The sequence below is a fragment of the Tenrec ecaudatus genome, unplaced genomic scaffold (assembly GCF_050624435.1).
Source record: "Tenrec ecaudatus isolate mTenEca1 unplaced genomic scaffold, mTenEca1.hap1 Scaffold_545, whole genome shotgun sequence".
NCBI classification, from domain to species: Eukaryota; Metazoa; Chordata; class Mammalia; order Afrosoricida; family Tenrecidae; genus Tenrec; species Tenrec ecaudatus.
The window spans coordinates 1,095,939-1,105,784 of NW_027459456.1; positions in this window are offsets into that span (position 1 = coordinate 1,095,939).

Sequence of the window (9,846 nt, forward strand, 5' to 3'; positions counted from 1 at the left end):
TTCCCTAGCGGGCACTTGGACAATCTAGGTGAACGAACGGGCACTTGGAATGTGTAGGTTACATAGCGGGCACTTGGACTTCTAGGTTAACGAACGAGCACTTGGACTATGCAGGTAACCTAGCGGGCACTTGGACTGTCTAGGTTACATAGCGGGCACTTGGACTTCTAGGTTAACGAACGGGCACTTGGACTATGTAGGTTACCTAGCAGGCACTTGGACTATCTAGGTTACCTAGATAGCACTTGGAATGTATAGGTTCCCTAGCGGGCACTTGGACTATCTACGTTAACGAACGGGCACTTTGACTATGCAGGTAACCTAGCGGGCACTTGGACTGTCTAGGTTACATAGCGGGCACTTGGACTTCTAGGTTAACGAACGGGCACTTGGACTATGTATGTTGCCTAGCGTGCCCTTGGACTATCTCGGTTACGTAGCGGGCACTTGGTATATAGGTTAACTAGCAGGCATTTGGACTATGTAGGTTAATTAGCAGACACTTACACGATCTAGGTTAACCAGTGGGCCCTTGTACTATGTAGGTTAACTAGCGGGCCCATGGATTATGTAGGTTTACTAGCAGGCACTTGGACTATCTAGGCAAACTAGCGGGCACTTGGACTATGTACTTCCCCTAGCGGGCATTTGGACTATCTAGGTTACCTAGCGGGCACTTGGACTATCTAGGTTACCTAGCGAGCACTTGGACTATCTACGTTACCCAGCAGGCACTTTGACTATCTAGGTTAACTAACGGGCACTTGGACTATGTAGGTTGCCTAGCGGGCACTTGGATTACGTAGGTTCCCTATCGGGCACATGGACTATGTAGGTTAACTAGCGTGCACTTGGTCTGTCTAGGTTACCTAGCGCGCACTTGGACTATGTAGGTTAACTAGAGGACACTTTGACGATCTAGGTGAACTAGCTGGCACTTGGACGATCTAGGTTAACTAACGGGCACTTGGACTATCAAAGTTAACAAGCGAGCCGTTGGACTATGTAGGTTAACTAGCGGGCCCTTGGACTATCTAGGTTACCTAGATAGCACTTGGAGTATATACGTTCCCTAGCGGGCACTTGGACAATCTAGGTGAACGAACGGGCACTTGGAATGTGTAGGTTACATAGCGGGCACTTGGACTTCTAGGTTAACGAACGAGCACTTGGACTATGCAGGTAACCTAGCGGGCACTTGGACTGTCTAGGTTACATAGTGGGCACTTGGACTTCTAGGTTAACGAACGGGCACTTGGACTATGTATGTTGCCTAGCGGGCACTTGGACTATATAAGTTAGGTAACGGGCACTTGGACTATCTAGGTTACCTAGCGGGAACTTGGACAATGTAGGTTACCTAACGGGCACTTTGACTATCTAGGTAACCTAGCGGGCACTTGGACTATCTAGGTTAACTAGCGGGCACTTGGACTATGTAGTTTCCCTAGCGGGCATTTGGACTATTAAGGTTACCAAGCGGGAACTTGGACTATGTAGGTTACCTAGTGGTCACTTGGACTATCTAAGTTACCTAGCAGGCACTTTGTTTATCTAGGTTAACTAACGAGCACTTGGACTATGTAGGTTGCCTAGCGGGCACTTGGACTATGTATGTTGCCTAGCGGGCACTTGGACTATCTAGGTTAGGTTACGGGCACTTGGACTATCTAGGTTACCTAGCGGGCCCTTGGACGATGTAGGTTAACTAGCGGGCCCTTGCATTATGTAGGTTAACTAGCGGGCCCATGGATTATGTAGGTTTTCTAGCAGGCACTTGGACTATCGAGGTTAACTAGCGGGCAATGGACTATGTAGTTTCCCTAGCGGGCATTTGGACTATTTAGGTTACCTAGCGGGCACTTGGACTATGTAGGTTACCTAGCGGGCACTTGGACTATCTAAGTTACCTAGCAGGCACTTTGATTATCTAGGTTAACTAACGAGCACTTGGACTATGTAGGTTGCCTAGCGGGCACTTGGACTATGTTGGTTACCTAGCGGGCACTTGGATTATGTAGGTTCCCTATCGGACACTTGGACTATGTAGGTTAACGAACGGGCACTTGGACTATGTAGGTTACCTAGCCGCCACTTGGACTATCTAGGTTAGCTAACAGGCACTTGGACTATCTAGGTTACCTAGCGGGCACTTGTACTATATAGGTTACCTAGCTGGCACTTGGACTATGTAGGTCAACTAGCAGGCCCTTGGACTACCTAGGTTAGCTAACGGGCACTTAGATTATGTAGGTTAACTAGGGGGACTTGGAATATGTAGGTTAACTAGCGGACACTTGCACTATGTACGTTAACTAGCGGGCCCATGGACTATGTAGGTTTACTTGCGGGCCTTTGGACTATCAAGGACCCTAAAGGGCACTTGGGCTATCTAGGTTACCGAAAGTGCACTTGGACTATCTAGGTTATCTAGCGGGCACTTGGACTATGTAGGCTAACTATGGGGCCCTTGAACGATCGAGGTTACCTAGCGGGTACTAGAACTATCTAGGTTAACTAGCGGGCACTTGCACTATCTAAGTTACCTAGCGGGCACTTGTACTATGTACGTTCCCTAGCGGGCACTTGGACTATGTATGTTCCCTAGCGGGCACTTGGACTATCTATGTTAACTAGCGGGAACTTGGAATATGTAGGTTAACTAGCGGACACTTGCACTATGTCGGTTACCTAGCAGGCACTTGGACTATCTAGGTTAACTAGCGGGCACTTGGACTATCTAGGTTAACTAGCGTGCACTTGGACTATGTAGGTTCCTTAGCGGGCACTTGGACTATCTAGATTGCCTAGCGGGCACTTTTACTATTTAGGTTAACTAGCGTGCCCTTGGACTATCTAGGTTATGTAGCGGGCACTTTGTATATAGGTTAACTAGTGGGCATTTGGACTATGTAGGTTAACTAGCGGACACTTACACGATCTAGGTTAACTAGCGGGCCCTTGTACTATGTAGGTTAACTAGTGGGCCCATGTATTATGTAGGTTTACTAGCAGGCACTTGGACTATCTAGGCAAACTAGCGGGCACTTGGACTATGTAGTTTCCCTAGCGGGCATTTGGACTATATAGGTTACCTAGCGGGCACTTGGACTATCTAGGTTACCTAACCAGCACTTGGGCTATCTAAGTTACCTAGCAGGCACTTTGATTATCTAGGTTAACTAACGGGCACTTGGATTATGTAGGTTGCCTAGCAGGCACTTGGATTATGTAGGTTCCCTAGCTGGCACTTGGACTATGTAGGTTAACTAGCGGGCACTTGGACTATCTAGGTTAACTAGCGGGCACTTGGACTATGTAGGTTACCTAGCAAGCACTTGGACTATCTAGGTTACCTAGATAGCACTTGGACTATATAGGTTCCCTAGCGGGCAGTTGGACTATCTAGGTTAACGAACGGGCACTTGGACTATGCAGGTAAACTAGCGGGCACTTGGACTGTCTAGGTTACATAGCGGGCACTTGGACTTCTAGGTTAACGAACGGGCACTTGGACTATGTATGTTGCCTAGCGGGCACTTCGACTATCTAAGTTAGGTAACGGGCACTTTGACTGTCTAGGTTACTTAGCAGGCACTTGGACTATCTAGGTTAACTAGCGGGAACTTAGACTATCTAGGTTACCTAGCGGGCACTTGGACTATCTAGGTTACCTAGCGGTCCCTTGGACTATGTAGGTTACCTAGCGGGCACTTGGACTCTCTAGGTTAACGAACGGGCACTTGGACTATGTTGGTAACCTAGCGGGCACTTGGAGTGTCTAGGTTACCTAGCGGGCACTTTGAGTATCTAGGTTAACTAGCAGACCTTGGACTATGTAGGTTAATTAGCGGGCCCTTGGACTATGTAGTTTAACTAACGGGCACTTGGACTATCTAGGTTTCCTAGCAGGCACTTGGACTATGTACATACCCTAGCGCGCACTTGGACTATCAAGCTTACCTAGCGGGCACTTGGACTATGTACGTCCCCTAGTGGGCACGTGGACTATCTAGGTTAACTAACGGGCACTAGGACTATCTAGGTTAAATAGCGGGCACTTGGACTATGTAGGTTAACTAGCGGACACTTGCACGATCTAGGTTAACTAGCGGGCCCTTGCACTATGTAGGTTAACTAGCGGGCCCATGGATTATGTAGGTTTAATAGCAGGCACTTGGACTGTCTAGGTTACCTAGTGTGCACTTGGACTATCTAAGTTACCTAGCAGGCACTTTGATTATCTAGGTTAACTAACGGGCACTTGGACTATGTAGGTTGCCTAGCGGGCACTTGGACTATGTAGGTTCCCTAGCGGGCACTTGGAATATGTAGGTTAACTAGCGGACACTTGCACTATGTAGGTTAACTAGCGGGCCCATGGACTATGTAGGTTTACTAGAGGGCCTTTGGACTATCTAGGTTCCCTAAAGGGCACTTGGGCTATCTAGGTTACCGAACGGGCACTTGGACTATCTAGGTTATCTAGCTGGCACTTGGACTATGTAGGCTAACTAGGGGGCCCTTGAACGATCGAGGTTACCTAGCGGGTACTAGAACTATCTAGGTTAACTAGCGGGCACTTGCACTATCTAAGTTACCTAGCGGGCACTTGGACTATGTACGTTCCCTAGCGGGCACTTGGACTATCTATGTTAACTAGCGGGCACTTGGAATATGTAGGTTAACTAGCGGACACTTGCACTATGTCGGTTACAAAGCAGGCATTTGGACTATCTAGGTTAACTAGCGAGCACTTGGACTATCTAGGTTAACTAGCGTGCATTTAGACTATGTAGGTTCCTTAGCGGGCACTTGGACTATCTAGGTTGCCTAGCGGGCACTTGTACTATGTAAGTTAACTAGCGTGCCCTTGGACTATCTAGGTTACGTAGCGGGCACTTGGTATATAGGTTAACTAGCAGGCATTTGGACTATGTAGGTTAATTAGCAGACACTTACACGATCTAGGTTAACCAGTGGGCCCTTGTACTATGTAGGTTAACTAGCGGGCCCATGGATTATGTAGGTTTACTAGCAGGCACTTGGACTATCTAGGCAAACTAGCGGGCACTTGGACTATGTACTTCCCCTAGCGGGCATTTGGACTATCTAGGTTACCTAGCGGGCACTTGGACTATCTAGGTTACCTAGCGAGCACTTGGACTATCTACGTTACCTAGCAGGCACTTTGACTATCTAGGTTAACTAACGGGCACTTGGACTATGTAGGTTGCCTAGCGGGCACTTGGATTACGTAGGTTCCCTATCGGGCACATGGACTATGTAGGTTAACTAGCGTGCCTTGGACTGTCTAGGTTACCTAGCGCGCACTTGGTCTATGTAGGTTAACTAGAGGACACTTTGACGATCTAGGTGAACTAGCTGGCACTTGGACGATCTAGGTTAACTAACGGGCACTTGGACTATCAAAGTTAACAAGCGAGCCGTTGGACTATGTAGGTTAACTAGCGGGCCCTTGGACTATCTAGGTTACCTAGATATCACTTGGAGTATATACGTTCCCTAGCGGGCACTTGGACAATCTAGGTGAACGAAAGGGCACTTGGAATGTGTAGGTTACATAGCGGGCACTTGGACTTCTAGGTTAACGAACGAGCACTTGGACTATGCAGGTAAGTTAGCGGGCACTTGGACTGTCTAGGTTACATAGCGGGCACTTGGACTTCTAGGTTAACGAACGGGTACTTGGAATATGTATGTTGCCTAGCGGGCACTTGGACTATCTAGGTTAGGTTACGGGCACTTGGACTATCTAGGTTACCTAGCGGGAACTTGGACAATGTAGGTTACCTAGCAGGCACTTGGACTATCTAGGTTACCTAACGGGCACTTTCACTATCTAGGTTACCTAGCTGGCACTTGTACTATGTAGGTTAACTAGCGGGCACTTGGACGATCTATGTTAACTAGCGGGCACTTGGACTATATAGGTTACCTAGCGGGCACTTGGACTATCTAGGTTAACGAAAGGGCACTTGGACTATGTAGGTTACCTAGCAGGCACTTGGACTATCTAGGTTACCTAGATAGCACTTGGACTGTATAGGTTCCCTAGCGGGCACTTGGACTATCTACGTTAACGAACGGGCACTTTGACTATGAAGGTAACCTAGCGGGCACTTGGACTGTCTAGGTTACATAGCGGGCACTTGGACTTCTAGGTTAACGAACGGGCACTTGGACTATGTATGTTGCCTAGCGGGCACTTGGACTATATAAGTTAGGTAACGGGCACTTGGACTATCTAGGTTACCTAGCGGGAACTTGGACAATGTAGGTTACCTAACGGGCACTTTGACTATCTAGGTAACCTAGCGGGCACTTGGACTATCTAGGTTAACTAGCGGTCCCTTGGACTATGTAGGTTACCTAGCGGGCACTTGGACTATCTAGGTTAACGAACGAGCACTTGGACTATGTAGGTAACCTAGCGGGCACTTGGACTGTCTAGGTTACCTAGCGGCCACTTTGACTATCTAGGTTAACTAGCAGACCTTGGACTATGTAGGTTAACTAGCGGGCCCTTGGACTATGTAGGTTAACTAGCGGGCACTTGGACCATCTAGGGTTCCTAGCAGGCATTTGGACTATGTACATACCCTAGCGCGTACTTGGACTATCTAGCTTACCTAGCGGGCACTTGGACTATGTATGTCTCCTAGAGGGCACGTGGACTCTCTAGGTTAACTAACGGGCACTAGGACTATCTAGGTTAACTAGCGGGCACTTGGTCTTCTAGGTTACCTAGCAGGCACTTGGATTATGAAGGTTCCCTAGCGGGCCCTTGGACTATCTAGGTTAACTAGCGGGCATTTGGACTATGTAGGTTAACTAGTGGACACTTGCACGGTCTAGGTTAACTAGCGGGCCCTTGCACTATGTAGGTTAACTAGCGGGCCCATGGATTATGTAGGTTTACTAGCAGGCACTTGGACTATCTAGGTTAACTAGCGGGCACTTAGACTATGTATTTTCCCTAGCGGGCATTTGGACTATTAAGATTTCCAAGCGGGAACTTGGACTATGTAGGTTACCTAGTTGGGACTTGGACTATCTAAGTTACCTAGCAGGCACTTTGATTATCTAGGTTAACTAACGGGCACTTGGACTATGTAGGTTGCCTAGCGGGCACTTGGACTATGTAGGTTAACTAGCGGACACTTGCACTATGTAGGTTAACTAGCGGGCCCATGGACTAAGTAGGTTTACTATAGGGCCTTTGGACTATCTAGGTTCCCTAAAGGGCACTTGGGCTATCTAGGTTACTGAACGGGCACTTGGACTATCTAGGTTATCTAGCGGGCACTTGGACTATGTAGGTTAACTAGCGTGCACTTGGAAGATCTAGGTAAACTAGCGGGTACTTGGACTATGTAGGTTAACTAGCGGGCCTTTGGACAATGTAGATTAACTAGCGGCACTTGGTCTATCTACGTTAACTAGTGGGCCCTTGGACTTTGTAGATTCCCTAGCGGGCACTTGGAATATGTATGTTCCAGAGCGGGCACTTCAACTATGTAGGTTCCCTAGCAGGCATTTGGACTATGTAGGTTCCAGAGCGGGCATTTGGACTATCTAGGTTCCCTAGCGGGCACTTGGACTATGTAGGTTAGCTAGCGCACACTTGGACGATCTAGGTTAACTAGCAGGTACTTGGACTATGAAGGTTAACTAGCGGATACTTTCACTAAGTAGGTTACCTAGCGGGCACTTGGACTATGTAGGTTAACTAGCAGGCCCTTGGACAATCTAGGTTACCTAGCGGGCACTTGGACTATGTATCTTCCCTAGCGGGCACATGGACTATCTATGTTAACTAGCGGGCTCTTGGACTATGTAGGCTAACTAGAGGACACTTGGACGATCTAGGTTAACTAGTGGGCCCTTGTACTATGTAGGTTAACTAGCCAGTACTTGGACGATCTAGGTTAACTAGCGGGCACTTGGACGATCTAGGTTAACTAAGGGGCACTTGGACTATCAAAGTTAACAAGCGAACCCTTGGACTATGTAGGTTAACTAGTGGGCCCTTGGACTATCTAGGTTACCTAGATAGCACTTGGACTATATAGGTTCCCTAGCGGGCACTTGGACTATCTATGTTAACGAACGGGCACTAGGACTATGCAGGTATCTTAGCCGGCACTTGGACTGTCTAGGTTACATAGCGGGCCCTTGGACTGTCTAGGTTACATAGCGGGCACTTGGACTTCTAGGGTAACGAATGGGCACTTGGACTATGTAGGTTGCCTAGCGGGCACTTGGACTATCTAGGTTAGGTAACGGGCACTTGGACTATCTAGGTTACCTAGCGGAAACTTGGACTATCTAGGTTGCCTAGCAGGCACTTGGATTATGAAGGATCCCTAGCGGGCACTTGGACTATCTAGGATACCTAGCGGGCACTTGGACTATGTACGTCCCCTAGTGGGCACTTGGACTATGTAGGTTAACTAACGCGCACTAGGATTATCTAGGTTAACTAGCGGGCACTTGGATATTCTAGGTTACCTAGCAGGCACTTGGATTATGAAGGATCCCTAGCGGGCACTTCGACTATCTAGGTTACCTAGCGGCCACTTGGACTATGTAGGTTAACTAGCGGACACTTGCACGATCTAGGTTAACTAGCGGGCCCTTGCACTATGTAGGTTAACTAGCGGGCCCATAGATTATGTAGGTTTACTAGCAGGCACTTGGACTATGTATGTTCCCTAGCGGGCACTTGGACTATGTAGGTTAACGAACAGGCACTTGGACTATGTGGGTAACCTAGTGGTCACTTGAACTGTCTATGTTACCTAGCGGGCACTTATACTATCTAGGTTAACTAGCGGGCCCTTGGAGGATGTAGGTTAACTAGCGGGCCCTTGGACTATGTAGGTTAGCTAGCGGGCCCTTGGACTATGTAGGTTAAGTAGCGTGCACTTGGAAGATCTAGGTAAACTAGCGGGTACTTGGACTATGTAGGTTAACTAGCGGGTTTGGACAATGTAGATTAACTATCGGCACTTGGACTATCTACGTTAACTAGCGGGCCCTTGGACTATGTAGATTCCCTAGCGGGCACTTGGACTATGTATGTTCCAGAGCGGGCACTTCAACTATGTAGGTTCCCTAGCAGGCATTTGGACTATGTAGGTTCCAGAGCGGGCATTTGGACTATCTAGGTTCCCTAGCGGGCACTTGGACTATGTAGGTTAGCTAGCGGACACTTGGACGATCTAGGTTAACTAGCAGGTACTTGGACTATGAAGGTTAACTAGCGGATACTTGCACTATGTAGGTTACCTAGCGGGCACTTGGACTATGTAGGTTAACTAGCAGGCCCTTGGACAATCTAGGTTAACTAGCGGGCACTTGGACTATGTACCTTCCCTAGCGGGCACTTGGACTATCTATGTTAACTAGCGGGCTCTTGGACTATGTAGGCTAACTAGAGGACACTTGGACGATCTAGGTTAACTAGTGGGCCCTTGTACTATGTAGGTTAACTAGCCAGTACTTGGACGATCTAGGTTAACTAGCGGGCACTTGGACGATCTAGGTTAACTAAGGGGCACTTGGACTATCAAAGTTAACAAGCGAACCCTTGGACTATGTAGGTTAACTAGTGGGCCCTTGGACTATCTAGGTTACCTAGATAGCACTTGGACTATATAGGTTCCCTAGCGGGCACTTGGACTATCTATGTTAACGAACGGGCACTAGGACTATGCAGGTATCTTAGCGGGCACTTGGACTGTCTACGTTACATAGCGGGCCCTTGGACTGTCTAGGGTACATAGCGGACACTTGGAGTTCTAGGGTAACGAATGGGCA